The following is a 21607-nucleotide window of genomic DNA, read 5'->3' on the forward strand; positions in this document are numbered from 1 at the left end:
GAAAGAGACTCCGTTTGTGTCATCATAGTTATCTCATTGATGGATCTGGACCATTGTTAACATTAAAACCTTTTTGTTCTCTTGTTCCAGCTGTTCAGAATTATTCATTCATCCTGAATGAATATTTGGTACTTAAATGGAATTCGATATGAGTGTAATGTGGGAAGGCATAGAAATGTAATAAAAAGGACCATAATTTTTCAAGTGGAAAAATTAAATTCCTCCCTTCTCTCTAGTTGATAAATCTAGTACAAAGTATATTGAATTTAAATAGGTGTAGTAAGAAAGTCAGAGAACTTTAAAAGATATCTGCATGTGATGTAGAACTTGACCTCAGGTATATGGACACCCCTGTATTACGTGTCTGGAACATATATAAGCACACTAATCAATTTTGCCAGGTGTGTGTTGGTGCCCCTGAGTGACTGTTGCAGGTGTGGGTAGGTCCTCATCATAAACATATTGAGTAAAGCAGCAAACAGGTCTGCAAAATGAGCACAAGGACCATATTAACATTAGTATTAGAGGTCCATATAAGTACACCAATTAATTATTTTAATTTCTGATAGAAGGTGCAAACTTTCTCCATTGATACTTAAAGGTCAACAGGACTAACTTATGAATTTGTTATTTTATCTCAGGAGCCACAGAAAAGAAATTGAAAACTCATCAGCTGGCCAGCATGAAGGCTTGGAGCTTTGATACCTTCAGCTGTTAAGCCTGCTGTTTCAGAGAACCCATTTCCAACTTCTAGTTTTGCTGCTCAAATCAATGCTCTGATATTTGGTTGGAAGCAATACAGTTCCAGACAGGGTAAGCAATTTATAGAATTTCCATCAGCCTAAGGGTAGTAGTGAGCATATATATGTATGCCTGCATGTGAGTTTTCTGGCTGCTTTCAACATTCAGAAAACAATTACAAGAGAGCATTAGCTGTGCTTCAGTGCATACCGTGAGTCTAAAGCAATGGCATGATCTTCACTCAGGGACTGTTAGTATCCTGGATGGCTCAGCAAGGCAACAGGGAAGTAAACCTGCAACAGACCTCTGTTTTCTTTGGTTACTTCTCTATTTTGAACACCTAATCCTTACACTCAAATATTTTTTCATGGAGTTGTGAACAGTCCTCTCCTTTTCACTAGCTGAACTAATAAACAAGAATATCTGGTACTTCTCCACCACATACAAATCCCTTTATTACTGGGGGATAAGTGCCACCTCTTTATTCTACCAATGAAAAGCTGTGGAGAAAACAAAGCGTGGTATGAATCAATTACAGAAGAAACAAAGGTCACTTCTTTCCCAGTGCCAGGATCTAATTCTCAGAGATCATCAGTGTCAGAGAGCTATGAAGAGAACAAGAAGCTAGAGGCGTTGGAGTACGACCTTCAATACAGCCCAGTCCACATACAAGAAGCGGTTCTTATTAGAAGACTGAGATGGCTGCAAAAAGTAGACATCATTTAGGGTACCAAAATTCTTTTTCAGGTCTTCATTATCCAAAGCTTTTTTTTTCTCCTCAAAAACTTTAATTGAATTCCTATTTCTCTTTACAAATATTGCCTCACTTAAACTAGACCACTATGGCCACAGCACTAACCCTTTACAAAGTTATTTGTCCAGAAAGGTGATGAATTTCAATGGCGAAGGGACTGCATAACCAGCAGCAGAATCAAGAGAAAAGAATTCTACAACATTAGATCAGAACCACTCAAAGTGCCCTGGATATTCATTTTTTTGTTTATGAGAAGGAGAAAATCATGGCATTTTCTATGCAGGTGTCCTTCAGCATTTTTGACTTTATGATAATCTCTAATTTAAAGACTGACTTTCCCAAATCTCTTAAGAAAACTCAAGTACACACCATATTCCCTGCAGTCATCTCATTAAAACTCATAAGAATTTTTTTATTGGCTTTGGGTTTACAATATAATATACAAAATCCCCTTCCATTTGTTGGAAGGGCTCCAGTCTAGTAAGCAAAACAGTGCACTGAAACTTGGTTCCAGTCTCATCTCTGTCTTTGGCTCACCAATTTGTACCTATATAAAATAGGGGTAATATTACTTTCTGACCTTGTGACCGCATCCTAAGAATTAATACTTGTAATGTGCTATACACTCCTCCAGTGAATGGTAGTCTAGTCAGTGAGTACACTCTGTTCTTCTCTGCATGGAGGTAAGTTAGGTATGCTTCTGGTGGCAGCAGAATTTTGGCCCCATTGGATAGCAACATTAATCCCATCTTCTCCAGGCTTCAGCCAGATTTCATTCAGCCGGTGACATGCCTCAGACCAAACTTCAACATTGTGACATATCCACAGGAAGGATTTTTTTTCTGGGTTGTGAGAGGGTATGTTGGTAGGTTGAGCAAAAACTAGGAGCACACACTCTGGTAAAACAGGAGATACTCTCCAGAGAATTACATCACCTCTGAACGAATGGATAGAAGAACGATTAAATAAGGCATGTAGGGTCATCTCTGCTTCTAGCACGTAGAGAAAAAAACATAAACTAACCATTTTTCCAGGGCTCCCTCTTCTTTCTGGGCACATGCAAGTTCCTTAAGAAAATTCCATGAGATTTTCAGAGCACCTGTGTCTGGCTACTGCTCTGAAGTGCTTTCTGGAGAGCCCTTCTAATGACCGTGGGGGAGTGTAGCATGGCCAGATGAAATATGAGGGTGTCAATAACCTCTACTGAGTTGAGTCTAAATTACCCTGGGATAGAGCCACTGGCATAGATGGACAGCATGTAGTCAGTGGTGCTTGGCAGGCTGACACTGCTTTCTGAAGCCAGCCTTCATCTTGAGCTGTAAGCAGGATGTTGCTGGGAAGTCCTCCTTGCTGTACTGAAAATAGCCAGCCTATAGATCAGGGTGTAGCCCACAATGTGCTGGGGAATCTGGACACTGAGGAAACCCTCCCCCCAAACAACTCTTAGTCTGTGACCCCATATCATGACAAGCATCAGCTAAAACCTCAGCACACACCCTTTGGACAAGCACAAGTTATTATTGATACTAATTATTTAAATATTTCAATTTTATTTAATAACTGACTTACATCTATGTTCACATTACTGTCCCCTTACTCCAACACTTACACTTAAAGGGCATACTATAATTACATTTAATACTTCCACAAATGCAAATGCTTTTGTTTGTTTTTCAATGTTTACTTGCTTGACTGGAGCGTTCCACTTGAGCCTCATACCCCTGTTAGTTACAGCAGATTGCAAAGTGGGATTCATGCCTGGGTAAAGATAGTTTGCTTGCTTTACAACACCAAGATAAATGCCGGTCTGAAGCACCGTCATGAGGTCAATCAGGTCTAAGATTTTAAATGCCGACAGATTTACAATTCCATTTTGACAGCCCCTTTGCTTTTCCTCCCCTTTCCCCCAGCAGTAAGACTCATTTAAAGCTTTAAAATATGGGAAGCAGAAAAAGAGTCATTAATTTTACTTACACAACAGCATTCGCACTTGTAAGGTTTTGACAGCTTCACTAAACCCAAAGGAATTCAGATAGCTAGAGCAAATGAATGCGTACCAATACTTGTATTAAAAGAAGGTAGTTTTCAGGGCTGAACACATATTTTCTTGCTGCAGGAACCTGACAGTGATGAGAGTATGTAGGATGTTTTACTACCGCATTCACGTGATGCTACTTAATGGTTTTTTTCCTCCTGTTCAGCATATTCTCTTTGTGTTTCTGAAATCAATAGAACTGCAGCAAGTCAACAAATTATTTCAATATTTCTTAAGATGCTCTGCCCTTACCACCGTACTTAGTACCTATTGTTTTTGGCAAGGCATATAGACTCCTTAAATGTTATATTTGCTACTTAGAAAGTTCAGCCTTTGTCTTTCTGGGGATGAGAAATCCAATTGCAGAAAGCTAAACATATATGCATGGAACTGAATGCTTTTGGAAACAAATACTGTGGGATTTTATTTTTTTATCACTGTCATGATTTTGGATGGAAAACGGAAAACTTGCAATGAATTCATAATAGGCCATTGCATTTCCATCTGAGACACAAGAAACATCCTTACTTCTTCAGAAGGGAAGACAGATGAAAGCAGGCAAGCTGCAGAATAAAAAAGAATTAAGTGGTAGCCACTTGCCGATCATTGTTCTGCTATCTGTCCATTATCTGTCTTGGTGTAGGTAGTAAATACCACATGAATTTAAATAAAACCAATTACTCACACTCACTTACAGACGTGATGATAGGAGTTGCTTGACAGATCTTACACAGGAAGCTCCGATGTAACTGAGCCCGTTGTTCTGTTGATTCTCTTCCAGCAAAATCCTCTACCTGTGCAGGAATATTTTAAGACCTCACTAAATTTGAAATAGTGACAGAGTATTAGGGTTTTTCACTTATTTGTTGTTTGTGTCATTATTGGGTCTCTACAATAACAGATGGTGAAATCTCTCCTGAGTAAGCCAAATGTCAGTGCTTTTTCTTACAGAATGTCATGCAAAAGCACTAACAGCTCTGCTCTTATTAGTACTAGAAACTGATGGGCCTGCTCCAGTGCCTGTTAAAGTTCCTGGGTGTCTCTGGATCAGCTCCTTGTCACATCTGAATGAGTCAGGCATCTGCTTTAAACACTTTATTATTCCCAGAGTTTCTGTTGGACATGCTTTTAAACAAGATAATAATCTCTTTTTAAACAACACTTTATATAATACACAGGCTCCTTTCCACATGAGTATAAGGTCAGGAAAGTTTGCAGGTATGTTTAAAACACCCATGTGCTTTTCCTTCTTGAATGAGGGACTGCTTGTTTCTGAGATGGCCAGTGCTGGTGGTTTGCGTTTGCTGGCAGCAAACACCTGCAGTGTCACAGTTGACAGAGATTAGATGGGTGGCAATCATCTTGACCAAGCTTGTCTTTCCCTGGTCCTTTCCCTGTGTCTCTTGTGCCATTTTGAAGGAACATGGCTTAATAGCTATAAAGGGATATTTAGAGCTATTTCATGCTCCTGGAGCTGTCCTAATTGACTATTTTCTCTCATCATGATTAACTTATGAGCTGATGATCAGGAAATCTCAACTGAATTCACAGTTTTATGTCAAGTGTGACTGTAGGCACATTTCTCCATCGCTAATAGTCCCATATTCCCCACTGGTGATATGAAACAAGTTGGAGTCCTTTCATCACACTGATGGGCTGTGAGAGTAAGTTTGGGTATATTTATAAAGTCTATAAATTCAGATTTTCTTCTATTTATATCTACCTGCATGTTAGAATTCTTATTTTCAAGCATATATATCTATGGATCACTTGCTTCTTTAGATAATTTTTTGATTTATGGATCAAAAGGTTTTAGAAGATACATAGCTTAGAACACAACTGTGAAATGAATGAGTTGAGGAATATATAGATATCTCAAAATTGTAGAAATTAGTGACATTTGGATGCTAACTGAGGTGTGCGGAAGGAAATGAGTGGATAAAGATGTTTGAGAAGCACCTGTAGCAAAAGTCTTAAGCCACTGGCTTTTGGTTCACAGTGCTCAATGCATCACTGCAAATGCATAGAGCAAAAATCAGGAGCCCTAGGAAAGAAGGCAGACTGGTGGCAGGGGGTGCCTGCAGCTGGTGGGGAGGGACAAGATGCTGGCTGGGTTAGGCCTGAGATGCCTTCCTCAGAACTGTAGGGAAATGAATGGAGGTGCTTCTGCATCCTTGTAGTCCATGACATTGGTCCCTCTATGCATGTATTCTCTCCTGTCCAGAAAGCTTGCATGTACTTCACTTGTTTCTTCTCAGACACCATCAGAAGAAGAAGAACTGGTGGTGGTCCCCAGATAAAGAAGGTTTTACATTGTTGGACCTCTGGTCTGAACATGACCCAAACTGGGGACCAGGTTTGAGTCTTTCCTTTGCACTTAAAGAAAAAAGCAAATAAGTTCTTCTCATTCCCTTCCTGGTTCCTCAGATGAGATAACTGAATTTGTGACTAATATTGTAGTTTAAGCATTGTGTAAGTATAACTAGGAGTCCTAACAGGGCAGAACACTCACTGCAGTAGGCTTTATACACTTGCCAAGAGGGAGTCCTTCCCTCTTTATCTCTGGGACTGTCTGTGTTGGATAACAGTCAATAGCTGGCAATGGACACTGAGTGACACGGTAGAGACAGGGACTAGATATCTGCAAACCTGATACGACCCAGTTATGTACAGATGTTTGTGGGTTTGGGCTTTCATTACTCTAGGCCCCTTTGTTTTTTGGAGGGGTAAGCCCTGAATTTATCCACTTTGGCACTTTCCTTGAGAGAGGAGACAGATAACAGAGTAACAGAGGGAAGAAGGGTTTTCATATGAAATGTCTTAAAGGAGAGTAAATATCTTTTGACGGCTGCCTGTGGAGTTTTCATATTTATTGGGAAGAAAATCATGCTCAGCAATTGTCATTGCCTCCCAGAGAAGTGCTGCATCCGTTTGGAGGTACATATTGTGTCAAAGCTCACTGTCTCTCAGACATGACATGTGACAGCTGAAATAATTTGGGATGTTCCAGTTAAAGGAATTGAGGACCAAATTTCCAGGAGCTGTGGACAGTTTCTGTACATAAAACTCTGAGTATAAAGGGGATTTTTCAAAAGCATTCAAAATCTATTTTACCTGCTGTCAGAGAGTTAATTCTTCATTCTCTTGATCACCCAAATAGCCCTTTACTACATCTGATTCAGTTTGGCATCAATTATTTTAGCAAATATGATGGGTCATGGACCACTCTCTGGTCCGGATACCATCTGGCTCAGCTGTGCTGTGTCCTTACAGCTAAAATGTCTGGCGCTCCAGAACACTTGGGTCACATCCCAAGAGTCTATTGTGAATGCTGCTGGGGCTGAGACAGTCTCCAGCCTCTTCCCAGGAGTTGTCTTGGGAGAGTTATCTTGATGAAAACTCAAGGATCAGGGGCTGTGTTAGCAATTAAGTGATATGGATGATCATATTCTGGTGTCTGTCACTGTTTAAGAGCTGTAGTTGCAGCCTTTGAGCTCCTCTGTCATGAATATGGATGATCAGAACTGTGCACAGTCCTTCAGACAAGGAGATGTACACTAGTGTCAATAGCTATGTGGGACTGTTCTCATGCAATGAGATCATTAGGCCCACAGTGGTGTGCACCCATACAGCTAACCTCTCTCAGCATCTAAAACAGGGTGCCCACATAGAAAATAAATATGGTGAATGGTCCCCAATATGTGCTAAGTCCCAAGTCCGGTCTAGGAATTATTTGGGACAGGGTCATGTCCCAAAAGAACTACATGACTCAGGTCAGAACTATGTCAGGGACTGTTCCAGCAATTTCTCAGTATGGGCAACCAGATTATATTGTTTAGGACTTTTCACTGGCACTGTTTAGCTTATCAGTAATACACAAAGACAGTCCTCACTACTTCTGCTAAAGAAATCTTGCCTGATGCATCCAAGCACTGAATTTGCTTTGCTAATAGTTGCATCAAGATAGTTCCTGGGCATCCTCTCCTGGATGAGAAATCTCTTGTGTCTCTTCCGAAGAGGTCTCCAGTATAAGCTTACAGGTGCTATCAGAAATTCCTCATACTTTCCTAAAGCTGAAAGCTTCTTTGCTGAAAGCAACAGAAGAGACTGCTTAGGTGCATGCAGCACCTGACCAGTGAATACAGCTTTCAGAGTACAGACAGAAAGGGTATCTTCTGTAGATGTAAGTTGGTGCTAGGGCCATTGAACAGGATACCATTTAAAACTTGTGTATAATCCATGTATTATTGTCAAAATAATAATTGAAATAGGAATGAATAGGTGCATAAAAGGACTACTACAATAACCAAGGCACTCGTGAGTCTGTTTTAAAGGAGAAGAGAAATGTAGCATCACTTACTTAGCTGACTAAAAGGAAAGGTGAAGTTTTTGACAGCTATCCGTAGACACCTCAGGGCGCTGAGTACTCAGGAGGAAGGAGGCTAAAAGACATTTCTGGCATACGAACAAATTACTATAACCTGGTCCTGAATAGACAGACATTGGAAATTATAAAGAAGTTTCTAAACAGCAGAGGAACGAAGTTTTGGAAAAGCCTTCCAACAGCAGGAATAACAGCCAAAAAATCAAAATTGAAGAGGGAGCTTAAAAAATCCATGGAAGGGATTATATGACCTGATGGCTCATGACAGCAGGAACTGAACTCAGTGACCAGAGAGGTCCCTTCAAGTCCTGTCTCTGAAGATCTGAAAAGAATCTAACGAGACCATGTCCCATTGATCTGCAATGACAGAGAAGGTGGAGACTAAGTCTCAGTCTCTCCAGAGCTAAATGCAGGATGATGTCCTTGAGCAACAGTCCTGCCGTACCATATAATGGCAAAAGAGCCCAGGAATAGCTTCTGCAGAGACATGCACAGTAACTTGCTATAACACAGCTGGGGAAGAATAGACTGAAAGAATTATTTATCCTAATCTGTGTTTGTAGTATCTTTTGTCCTGGGTATGCTATAAACAAGAGAAATAAATAGGCAAATATCTAGATATGAATTTTAAAACAATCAGATCTTAAATTCAAGAGCTTTTGTATCCAAATGGCTGCTTCGTGCCCTAAATTCTCTGAGTTGTGCTTAATTCTTGCAGCACATAAGGCATGTAAAAACCACCCACCCACTATTTCAGAGCCATTTTTCTTCATCTAAATGAAATTTCTTTAGTTCCATTCATCTTTACAGCTCATTCAACAGGTCCCTCTGCAGCAGTGAAGGAAAGCATGTTTCAATGTGCTAATCCAGCTCGGAGATGGATTAATTGACTCACAGGCCCCTCTGATCACTAGCCAGATGTCTCTCCCCAGCTGGCAAGCATTACTAATTTTCTTCTTGTTGTTGTTGTTAATTCTGGGTTTCCAGCCAACGGGGGCCCTACTCCACTCAATCAAGGGCAACATGCCCTCTGCCGACATTTTGTATTCTTTGGCCTGCTTTCTCTTAGGCAAAGATATTCAGTTATAAACCTCCTCTCCTGGCTCTTTGTCATCTGGCCTGTGGCCCCTGTAGAGAGGTCTCCTGGTGTGGTTGCACTTACATGTCTGGCATGCTGGGCTACCATGGGGTGGTGCTGTGCATGTACAGGGTGGGTGATGGAGGCATATGGGGCCTGCAGTGCCAGTTTCAGGAAGTGGTCCAAAATTTCAGGTCCATGCATTGAACTTTTGGGAGAAAAAGAGGCTCCTAAACAGAGTTAGAAGCATTTCCTTCACTGAGCTGGGTGCTATGAAATGACATGGGAGCAAACTCTCGAGAGTGCTTAGAGGGACTGAGCAAGAATAGACCAGTTAGGACACTAAATCAGGAAGCAATGTAACATAAGGGATGGTTTGAAGATGGGATGTGTGAGTGCTCCAGCCTCCACTCCCGATTCTGTCATTGGCCCTGATGTCTTGAGCAAGACACTTCACTTTGTTGGTACTTCTATTTTCTCATGCCTAACAGAGGTTTAATGATAAACTTTTTTTTTTTTTTTTTTTTTTTTTTTTTAAAGATATCTGCTAATGAGCAAGACACTGTGTGAATTAAGTATCATTTGCGTCACTGAACATACAACCATGTATTTTCAGTGTGAAGGCTTCTGCAGTGACTTACAGTGATTTGGCTAAAACTGTGTTGTTGCTGAATGGAAAAGTGTCAATTCTGGCCAGACTGTAGAACATTGCTCTTTACCAATGTCTTAGTTCATTACTGCGATTACACTGAGTAGAAACTTAATCTATGTGAATTCATCTGGATGGTGCAGCCTTTATTCACCTCGGCAGTGGCTTCCTTACACAAGTTATGGGGGGTAAATTGTCACTGAGGGAGGACAGCTTAGAGTACTGGCAGCAGTAGGAATATTTGAAGACTTCTATAATTCAACAGTAAGACCCTGAAGTCCAGCTATGCATATAACTGAACCATCCTTATGGTTTCTGAATTATAAAGGTGGAATTCTGTTTTTCTAGTTTCTCATTAATGGGGGTCATTTATCCCAAGCTGTAAAAAAATGAATTCCTGGATTATATGAATCCTTTCCCTTTCCTTTCCTTTTCCTTATAATAAGCTGAGAGAAAGCAGTTCCCCAGAATAGAAAAAAGAAACAACAAATGCCAAACACTTCTTCTTGACTGCACAGTTGTTTTTTTTTCATTAGAAAAGAAGTTGCAAAATATTTTTCCATGACAGGATCAAGAAGAGCACAGCTTGAGGAGAGGGAAATAAGAAGTTCATCTATGGTGTGAACATAAGAGTTCAGCTGCATTTGCTATGGACCAAACACTTCCTACTCCAACTAAAAATGGGGAGAAGGTAATTTCTTCAGCATCAAAGCAGTTGCTTACAATTCATAGGGATGTAAATAAGAAGAAAATCTGACTCTTGTAATTTAGCATCTTTGGTCTTTTTTAACTTAGATACGTGCTGTGTATAAATCTCACACTAATTTCTTCCCACATTGGGCACAGCCCCAGGGAAGTTGTTTTACAGGCAACTTAAGGCTTCGACCTTTGATCACTGTAACCTGGCTTCTCACAACCCTGAAAACAAGTGTCTGAAAAAATGAAATGTGAACAACATGCACCATCAATATCAATTACTGCGTTGCTATGTGGTAAATTTTCCCCACAGGGGGTGAGCAATTCACTTGATGTATTTGGCAAAGGGCTTGATTCTCCTCCCCACTCACAGCATTGTGGTGCTGACATCTCTCTATACACTTTGGTGGGGTGCAGAGCAGAGTAAGGGAGTGCAGAGTCAGACCCAAAGCCTCTGCGAGCGCAGAGGAAAGCAGTCTCTGTCAAGAGAGGGCTTATGCAGTCTGAACAGAGAGCTGCAATCTTTGAAGAAAAGACTTCAAAGAAAAAGGAGAAAAGAAACAATGTCTAATCTTCATACAAATGTGCTCAGGGGTCTCTGAAACTCAGAAGCTTCCAAGATTTAAGAATTAATTATCACTTGCCAGAAGCAAGCTTTATTCACAGGTAATGGTTATAGCAATCTGAGTCCTTTAGGTGTAAAATTCATGGAATTATATTGAACTGATTAAAGCTCAGTAAATCACCATATTTTCCCTTTGGTGTACTTGTACACTTTCCAAATGTTTGATGTTATCCTTCAGATTGTTTACGCAGGATATATGACATCAGCTGCTAAAATTTCATCTTTCAAAGGAGATACACTTGGAAATATTTTGGTACAAGAATTGTGACTTTCAGGTTTGCATTAAAACATGCAACAAAGTGGTCCAGCTTCTCAGTTCCTGTAGAGCAAAGCAGACCTGTTGGCTTCTATTTACTGCAGCAATAGACAAGACTCTAAATCATTTGTCAGATCCACAGCTGTATGAATAGCGAGGAGCAGTGCGAATGACTAAGGGCAAAGCACTGCTGTTCCGATTCCTCTTAGCAAAACAGTGTGTGTAAAATGTCCCTCGGGCCAGCTGAGGTATTCAGGGTATCTCAACACCTCACAGGCTTTATTGTATTTGTCCTTACAATACCCTTTTAAGTAAGCACTCCTGTTATATCCATTTTGCACTTGAAGTTTGAAACCTAAGGAGGTGATATGACCCATGGTTGCAGGGCAAGTTGGTGGTGAAATTGAGAATTAAACATTTAAGTATCTGGAGTACTCACTTATGTGATGGAGTTATTGTGCTCAAGAAAGTGAACGATTTATTGTGAATATCTGACCAGAGACATACTCAGGCCATGGTAACATGTAGTTTAAATCCTGCATTTACCGCAAGCTGAAGGTATGAACCCAGCTGGCTGGTGTGGCTTGGCTGCTGCACAGAAACACATTAAACTGCAATAACTTGACTGTACATCCCAACCCTCTCTTCTATAAAGCATTATCTGTCTTTCATCTTTAAGACTTCAATGAAAACAGGTGCTGCAGAAACTCGTGAGAGAGATGCACCACTTCAGGGAACCAGTTCCCTGACACGAGCAAGGGTCTTCAGACCCAGAGCAACTCTATCTGATATAAAATTTAAAAAATTGCCTTTCTTAAAATGTCAGTGAGCAAAGGCACCTGTACAGAAGAGAAAAGGAATGAAAGACAGAGACCAGGTCAAATGCAGCCACTTTGAAAGAATGAATCTCTCTGGCAGGATTGCAATTGCTTCATTTTGTGTTTATAGCCTTATGGCTTTTGAGGTTAGACAGAATTGGTCTTGATATTTGCCCACCAGCAATCAGGAAGCATCTGTGACTGTTGTCTCCCCATACATATGAATACTTTGCGTCCTGGTAATAAGCAGACCCAACCACTGTGCACCACCAGCATTGCCAAAGAACTGTCAAGCATAGATCTTCTGCTGCTTGAGAGTCACTGGCCATCACAGAGGATCTAATTAACACAGGGGCATAGCATTATCCCACATTAGCCTCCAGAGGATGCAAAGGACAGAGCTTGACCCTGGCGTTGCATTACAGGCAGGACTGTGGGTGTTTGTTTTCAATGGAATTTTTCTTCTATGAACATTCAGAAAAATCCCAGGCAGTCTCCTCCTGCTGACTGTTGCAGCTCCCGAGGCAACAAAACCAAAGGTAACTGGTGCTGCCTCTCCCTCCAAATGGGAAATGTTGATATTTCAAGTATTTGTTTAACTGTGGATAGTTGACACAGCTTGTGAGAAATTATTCTGGGAGGAAAGGAAACCTCCCAAACTCCTCCGCTTCCTTTGCCCCCAGCTCCTCTCGGCTCCTGCTGGGTGCTCTGAATCACCCCACCAGGAATGTCCCTGCCCCAGAGCGGGGTCCTCCATCCCTTCTGTGGGGTTAACGTTTTCCTGCAGCCATCCCCTCCTGCCAGATCTGGGGATTGAGGGGTGCTCACTGAACTGACTCTCAGTGGCTATAAAGGGGTTCAGCTCTCCTGGCATCAGTGGGGCCAAGCTGCGACACCTCAGCCCAGATGGGGTAAATCAGCCAGACTCTGGCTCTGAGTGACTTGGTACCAAACCAGGCAATCTGGTACTGAGTTATTTTTACCTGGTGGGGGATATTTTCCGTGTTTGTTGTAAAATTTTGGTGTCACTTATCACATGCCTGTTATAATGCATTGCCTGAGGCATAATTAAATTCAAAGGGCACGTCTGTGTTGAAAGGCAGGGTTGCAATTTGTTGGTGTTTGGATTTTTCATTAAGAACCAAGCAGTTTTTCTGACTGGCAGGAACAATGGTTACAGAACAAAAATGCTATTAAAAAAAAGAGAAGGCAAAGGCTTTTCTTTTTTTTTTTTTTTTTTTTTTTTTTAACAACTACCTGCCTGACATTCCCACGCTGACTTGGAATAAAGCCCAGCATTTAAAAATAGCGGGATTGTAACAGAAAGACAAGGCAAAGAGAATAGCCTTGATGTTGAAACAGGTCTGGCAGGTGGTAGGTATGACTTTCATATCTACATCTATATCTGTATCTCTATACACACAAATATCTGTATCTATACAGGTGTGTGTATCTGTGTTTCACCTCCAGATGAGAAATTTGCCTTTGCTGCTGAAGTTTCCCTGAAAGCTCAGTTAATTAGTTCTCATAACACCCATAGAGGCAGACATTAGTATCATCCTTATCTGCAGATGAGGAGATAGGAAAGAGCACAGAGAAGGAAACACAGAGAGATTAAAGGATTTCTACTACAGTAAATTCAGTGTAGAGCTGGGAATTCAGTTCAGCAGACAAAATCTTAACCCTATTAAAAACAATGGGAGACTAACTTAAGAGATGCCTGGATTTGGCAATTTTGCCTGCTTTGTTCAAACCTGTCATCTGATTTGTTCACAGTTACATCTGTCCTGATGATGCTTTCAGAAGAATATTGCACCTCTGACTGTCTACAGCTCTCTGTCAAATCTCAGCTGAGTCCCTCAGCCCCAAAGCTTCAAAAGAGGGGCTGAATCTTTCTTTGAGGGACTCTGTAGCATACATTTACATATCTGGAAAAATAGTCTGATGTGATAAGTGAAGTAATTTAAGATATTCTTAAATTGAGTACTATATTCTCCCAGGCCATGAGGGTCATAGGAACTGAAATTTTACATGTCGAGTTACTATATTCCACAGCACAGTACTATCAAGAAATGGCTGGAGGGCTTCAGCTAAACAGATGAGCTACATTTAAAATAGATTGGGCAAAGACAGCTCATTAAAGAAAAAAAAAAATGTCCTAATTTTATAATGGCTTTCTTGCCTTCTTTCTTATATACTTGTTCCAGGGCAATATTTTCATGTTATTAGGGTGTTTTCAGCTCTTATTTTTAAGCTCACTTCATTAAGGTTGCTAGAACACTTTGAAGTAGAAAAATGTAAGTGCTAAGTGGTATCACTGACACACTTTCAAGCCATTGCTTTTGCCTTCCCAGAGGTCATGTGAAGCAAATGTGTCACACCTGCAAATGTGCATAAATTGCTGCTGGCAGCAGAGGGCCAGATTTCCTTCAAAACTGTTGCAGCAGCTGTATGTGGCTGCAAGTGCCTGGAAGACAATTCCTCTTTTCAGTAGGGAGCTGCTCTGCCGAGCAGAAGTCTGCCAGATAGAGACCGAGTCCCCTGCCTTGCTGTGAGGAGCCTGGCAGTGAAGCAGCTCCACTGTCTGCTACTTCTTATCTGCTGGATAAAAATCCCCTGAACTCATCTGAAAGTCACTCCTCCAGTGTTTGGTACCAAATCTCCAAATTTTCTTATTTCTCAACAAGAGTGTAATGGTCTGAGGAGTACTGGGAGGAGCGCAACGCATTTTGGGCTGTGTGGGAGAGGAAGGACTGGTGGGGTGGGTAGCAAATGCACCTGCTGTAACATCTTTGAACATGGGGACTGTTTCATGGGTCTTGTCTACTGCTACAGTGCAGTGCTGTTGAACACTGGGTTTTACTGCTCGCTTGCATCCAGCCTGGAGGATCACAGGGCAGGAGACAGGTTACCAACACCTGAGACAAGGACTTATCTGTGGAGAGTGGTACCTATAGAGTCCTATGGCCTGTTTGAGAAGTCTGTGGCATCCAGGTTAATTTTGAAAATGTTAGTGCAACTGTGGCCCAGCTATTTTTATCCCTTCCCTATCACCCCCTGGTGTGTGGGTACACAGCAGGGATCCTGTCTATTGGCCACAGGGTACGATTTGGACATATACACTGCTGCTTGCAGAGAGCAAAGTGGGAAGCTGTCATGGCACTTAATGGCAGCCTTCCTGCTAAACTGCAATAACACAGCCACCCTGCTCACCCACAGCTGTGATTTATTACCTTGTCATATTTCAAAAGCTAAAGCAGGTTGAGCTTGGTCAGTGCTTAGATGGAGAGGTCTCCAAGGAAAAGGCAAGAGCTAGAGGAAATGTTCCCTGAGTCAGAGCTGGGGCAATAATCCAGCATGGTGTTAAAGATGTTGCTTTTGGACTGATTGTAAAATCAATGTATTGGCCACTGGTGGTCTGTGGGGAGGGAATGTAATACCTAATGTGACTGGACAATAGCTGCCAGGTATTTCTTTTCCTACAAGGGTCAGCTCTACAGCAGGTGTAAATTGGATGAACCAAAAATGATGAATCCAGCTGATTGCTTTCTCTGCCTGTGTCTTGTAATATGGATTTAGAGGCTTGGTTGTTTTTCTTTGTCCTCTTCCTTTGTACGTTATATAATTCCTTAAATGGTATGGAAGCACAGAAAATACAACAACAGGAAAGCATTTAGTGGTTTGTTTTTTTGTTTTCTAATAAAGTTCCCAGCTTCTGGAAACCCACAGCTTAAGGAGCCCCTTAAAGTTTTTTCTGCTTAAGACTATTGATTATGCGGATTTGATTTTTCCCTCATCATTCCCACAGAACTATCTCAAAACTCAGGCTGCTCACCACTGTTTGCAAGGTTGGATCCATTATCTACCAGCTTCTTATATAGGGCAGCAGCTCTGTGGCTGACTCTCAAAGATAACTGGCCACATCTGTTCCCATTAGCTCTTTAGATGTTGTGGTTCAGATCCTGGATTCTGCTTGCCAGAGCCCTGGGACAATGCATTTTTCCACAATGAAGTGTGCTTGCTGATTTTTCGTTACACAGTTTGTTTGAAACAGTGCCAATGAAAGAACATAGACATATCCCTTCAGCAAAGCAAGCTACATGCATGTAATAAAAGACATGATCCCTTTTGTAATTACAAAAAATATATTAAAAGAATATTGATCCAAATTTAAAGAGATAATGAAAATGAACAATCTCACCCACACACCAATCTGGCCCATCTGGTTTCTAAACAAGTAGCTTTTATTCATCTATCCTCCATTTGTAGCACAAAAAGAAGCATTTTTCTATGGGATGATGGAATTCAGATTCAAAGGCTGTGTTTTCATCTCCTGTTTCTGTGTTTCTGGTTTAACAAACTTCATATTTGAAGTAGAAAAGGTGATAAATGATCCCATACTAAAATCTACAAAGCAATTGGGGCATCTCTACCCACTCTGTTATTTTAGGTGGTCATTTCAAGAATGAATGAACCAGACACCTTTGAGGACAGCAGGGTGTTTAAGAACCACCGCTGCAAACACTCTGTGGCTGTAGTAATTAACTGTGGCTCTCCACTGGGAAAGCAAAGCCTTGATAAGCACATTACAAAACCATTGTCAGGAGTACAAGTGCTTTGAAGAGAGCATTGAAAGGAGTTTTGCTTTAGAATATAAGAAAGTATGTAATGTGAGATTTCTCGAAGGAAAAGATTATGCTTTATTTGGGCTTTTCTATACAGACTGAGAAGCAGAATGGGAGAATACTTCACGACTTATTTAGGAACACAGATATTTGCAGTCTGGACTGCACCCAAGTCCAATCTAGTCCAGCATCTTGTGTCAGAGAGTGTCCAGCACCAGATGCTGCAGGGGAAAGTACAAGAGAATTTGTAGAGGTTATGTTTTTACAACTGGGGGAAACATCTTCCTAATTTCCAGTTATTGTCGTTGCCTTGATTACATGTAGATTTAATTTCTATCTACACAACAAAAATTAAACAGAGGTACCTATTTCAGACTTTAGATATCATTGTTCAAAGCATAAAATGCTTCCTCCCGGTCATACACTGAATGATTACAATCAAGCCAAAAAAACTGGCTTCCATACATGCAGTTAGTTATTCCAGTGCATCTTTCCAGTACAGATACCCATAATATGTCTCAGCTCCCTGACACAGAAATGACCACTTTCCTTTGGGCACACAGCAGTCAAGGCAAAAGGGAATTTACCCTGTGGTTTTGAATAAGGTGCCGGACTTTTTCTGTTGCACCAGCAGATCAACACCAAATCCCCCCAGCCCTCACAGAGGGGCCACAGGGGAGGTGTGAGCCAGACTGGGACCCTCTTAATGGGGTCCTTACTGATACTGGCTGCCTATGGACAAGTTGTTTCCCATCTCTGTGCTGCCTCTACAGAGCAGTGATACTGACACTTGTTGTCTTTGAAAAGCAGCGTGATTGATAGCTGTGGCTAAAAAATAATCGTAGAACATAATCGAAGAGATTGTTTTTTAGGATTATCAGCTCCACCACTGAAATTGCTTGAAACCACCCACAAATCTCTTCCTTAGACAGAGAAGAACACATTCACCTCCATGCAAAGCTTTTCCTTATGTTCTTCCTGCAGAATTAAGCTAAGCCTTTGACTTTTATTTCTTGGCATTGACTTTTTTGTTATTATTATAATTTAAAAACCACAACTTAACTGTGGTCAGATCCCTCATTGAGCTGCAACGAAGTGCATTTGCACTGGAAATTAATATGACTGGCATGTCTGCCTTGGTTTTAAGGATAGTGTTTTCATGTTCTTTCCTTTCTTCCCCAGCTTTCTTCTCTTTTGTGTCTGTCTGCCTCTTTCCTGTTTCTTTCACAGTCGCTATTTTTGCTCCTAGCAAAGAACTCAGTCATGCTCTCACCCTCTCATGGGCTCTGTGTACACTTGAGGTCAGGCTAGCAAACCTGACTCTCTATGTAGCCAAATTTTGCACCCTTCCCTTACCCTTTTCATACCCTCTGCCTCATTACAGTTTTCTGTCTCCCGTTTCCTGGGTTTTCCCCTGTCTCTCTGCTGGCACATCTGGCTGGGGCTAGCCTGAGTGCTGTCAGAGGCTCTGATGCAGAGCTCCTGTTGGACACTGAGCCAGTCACTCATCTCCCCTTTGACGTATTTTATCCATTTCAACCACATGATTATCAGGAAGAGGGACAGTCTGTTACTCTTTGTCATTACCCACTGTAGCACAACACAGGTCCCCTGTGGTTCAAGGCACCATATGCTTCTTTAATATATACAGTCATTTTGATGTGCCCTGGCATTTCTGTGAACTCACTTTGCCCTTCTGTCCTTCCTGACTCCTCTCTCTACTGTTGTTTTAACACCATCTTCCTTTTCGGCACTGTGGTCCTTCTTCCTTTTCCCCATGCTCACATTGCCCTCCTCCAGGGCTGTGCTGCCAAGCCTTGGGCAGTTGTCCTGGAGTGGAGATGGGGCTGGGACTGGGGCCCAGCAAGGGTCTGCCAGGCAGAGTTGAGCCACTTTGACTCTTCTTCCTTCAGAAGGAGCAGGGACTTCTATGCCTGATCCTGAGTGGGCAGGGAAATAAAGAGAAAGAAGAGGAAGAGCTGCCTAAAGAGCTCAGCAGAGATGACATGGCTTGTAGAAAAGGCTGTGTGAGCAACGGGGAGCAAACATTGCTGGAAGGAGTATTTAACATCTAGCTTGCAAAACCTCATTCCTTGGAGATCGACAGTCATTTTATCACTTTCCCTGGTTTTCATTTTCATATCTGCCCTAATCTGTATGTTTTGTTGCTTATAATTTTCTTCAGTTCTGTTCAACCCTTCTTCCCACCATTCACATCAGCATGGCCTATGGGCTGCTTCACTCCAACCAACATTCCTAAAATCCCTTGATTGGGGTGCTCCAATGAGGCAACAATTAATTCCTGTATCTGTAATTTGTTTATCTTCTTCTATAGAGTCTTACAACAAGCCTCGGGAGAAGGATATAAATGATGAATGCAGGTTAATAACATGGGAGTCTGTGGAAAATTACATTAAGATGGCACAGCAATAATGGGTATAAAAACAACTGAAGCATGTGGTGAAGCCCCTACTATATCATAATATTTCCACTGGTAATATACATCATAGTTGGCACAAAAAAATCTGAAACTTAAAAGTGATAAAAAATTAATGTCTCCAAACTGCTACTGAGAAGAAAGGTTAGGCAAATTATTCCCAGTTGTTACAATAGGTGAAAAAAATAAGCAAAATGGGTAAATTTAATCCTATTTAATTTTAATCATTGAAAGGACTGGAGCCTAGCCATGTATATCAACAGAGCTCCCTCTCTCGTCAGTCCAGAGAGGCAGAGACCTCAAAGGAGACAGATTCATCCCAACCCAGGAAAAATGCTTAAAAAGAGAGGAGCTGAAGACACTGGCTCACCCTTAACTGGAGGAAACTAATTAATCTAGTCTTACATAGACAGGATGTCTAACCCTTCCAACAGCTACACTTGGGAGCTTTCTCCCTCTCGAAGACATTTAAAAAAAAAAGGCCTAATGTCACTATGGCATGACTAGGATTAGCAGAACTATCTGTGGTTTCTGATATTCTGGAAAAGAGGTAAGGCCATTTCTTTTAGTTTAATAACACAGAGGCAGTTCATGGATTTTGCTAGATGCACTGGAAAGTCTCTGCCAGATGTGAGGTGTTGGAAGCAGAGATACACAGTTGTACCAGACGCTCAGGATGCTCAACAACCTATATATCATCTTTGTAAACATTTTGTGTTCCTGAGTGAGCCTAGAGGGGAAGCTACTTGTGTGAGCTAATATCACAGACGGGTTTGAGAATAGCTACCACAAATCTTCAAGAAGGCAAAGAAACCTGAGAAGCCTTGCCCTATCATGACCAGTCTGTTTTTCTGCTTTAACAGGTTGAAAAGTGGTGACAAGAAGTCACACTGGTACGAAAAGGGAAATCTGTTTCACTTTGTCCAGTAATGAACTGAAAGAATGAGAGCTGGACACCATCTCTGGAGCGTCAACTGGACAAATGTGTAGAACATCCCACCCAGCAATCACAGAAGCAGAATACCTTATGTGTCGGGACACAGGCACTGTGGAGATGTAGTTGCCAGGGTGACGGGAAAACTAAGAACACAGGTAGGGTTTGTCATCATGGTGAGATATGTTTCTACTATCATATTTCAGCATAAATAGCACTGATGTTGTTCTTTGGAATGATAGCATAAAGATGAATTGGGTAAATCCTTGAGTTAGAGGTGCGTTCCTAGGGAGCCAAGAGTGCAAAACCCCACTTCAGTGGGATAATGTAGAAGAAAGCACTTAGGTGAAGAAAGATTTAATGCATATAATTGTCTGTTCTTCCAAAGCCTTAGCCAGAAATCTGTCTGAAACACTGTTTTTAAGTGTGTGATCTGGTAGCCCAGAGACTGCTTTTAAGGTAAGGATTTTGGCTTTTTTAAAATGCTATTTTCCAATAACAGTAAAATTGCAGTTTTCAACCTGTGGTTTGTGAATCTGCGTGGGTCCAGGATTAATTTCCCAACATTCATGCTTTTCCACTTTTCTGAGAAAAGCAACCCTAATAACAATACATTTACAGAAGAATCTGCATCCATATAGAGAGAAAGGAAAGGTTTAGCAATGAGAAAAAGAGTGAAAACCGCTAGTAAAAAAGGAATATTTTTGAACTTGACACAAGAGAAAAGGTATCAAGATTCATGTGGGCTTTTTTAAAAATGTGGTTAATGGGAGGACTTACCTACACTTGTATCAAGAAAGAATGAAATGCAGAGAAGCTAGATGGCAACAGTCACTGACACTGTCAAAACCAATGACACTGTCATTGCCCAAAGAAAGTAGTACAGAAAGTGCTGAACTGAAGTCAGACTTGCTAAACTGATCACTGGGAATTGGAGATTTAGACTGTGGCCTACATCTCCAATGTGGTATGTGAGTCATGGCCCTTTGCTCTGAGAAATGGGAGACCTGAAATCTTATCATCACCCTTGATGACAGGGGAGAGAAGCCAGGAGGCCAGCAAGAGACAATTAGGAAGGGGAAAGTGCTGACTGACATTTTTATTGCAACAATATAAATGTAGCATGGCTCTCTGCAAGTTGCTAGCCAGCTGTTTTTAGATGATCATGGCATCTATTTTAGCACAATGTAAATTTTGGGGGTATTTTATTATACATCGGGATGACTGATCTCTAGAAGAAGTTCTGCTGGGTTTGTCACAGCAATCTGCCAGACACAACATCGCCAGCCAAGTGTTAAAAATATGAGCACATTAAAGGTATTGAGAATTCCAACTGATCCAGAGCTCTATGCAGATAAGACTGCAAAGTGCATTTTCTTTTACCTGACTTGAGTTTACTCAGTGGAATAACAGCCTGTGAGCTAAAAATAGCCCATAGAAATAGAAAATGCTTTCTCCTCAGCATTGTCTGTATTCCTCACTTGCTGCACATTGAGCTGCTGTTTGTTTCTGTGGCAGGTCTGTGCAAGGAATGTATGTTGAATATCCAATGGAGAATTAGCAGGTGGCTTGGAG

At 41.3% G+C, this 21607-nt stretch overlaps 1 protein-coding gene across 6 annotated transcripts in view; it reads right to left on the bottom strand.

The window, feature by feature from the left end:
• GRM3 (glutamate metabotropic receptor 3) overlaps positions 1-21607 on the bottom strand; it is a 111316-nt gene that overhangs the window by 65837 nt on the left and 23872 nt on the right. For 3 of the 6 annotated variants that reach the window (XM_074869841.1, XM_074869836.1, XM_074869837.1), the window contains exon 2: positions 4216-4324. The exons of 1 other annotated variant lie outside the window; for it this stretch is intronic. The gene's annotated coding sequence lies outside the window, so the exon portion shown is untranslated. The remainder of the gene's footprint in view (positions 1-4215; positions 4325-21607) is intronic. 2 more of the 6 variants (XM_074869838.1, XM_074869839.1) reach the window with 1 other exon arrangement.

This window comes from Strix uralensis, chromosome 5 (assembly GCF_047716275.1).
Source record: "Strix uralensis isolate ZFMK-TIS-50842 chromosome 5, bStrUra1, whole genome shotgun sequence".
NCBI classification, from domain to species: Eukaryota; Metazoa; Chordata; class Aves; order Strigiformes; family Strigidae; genus Strix; species Strix uralensis.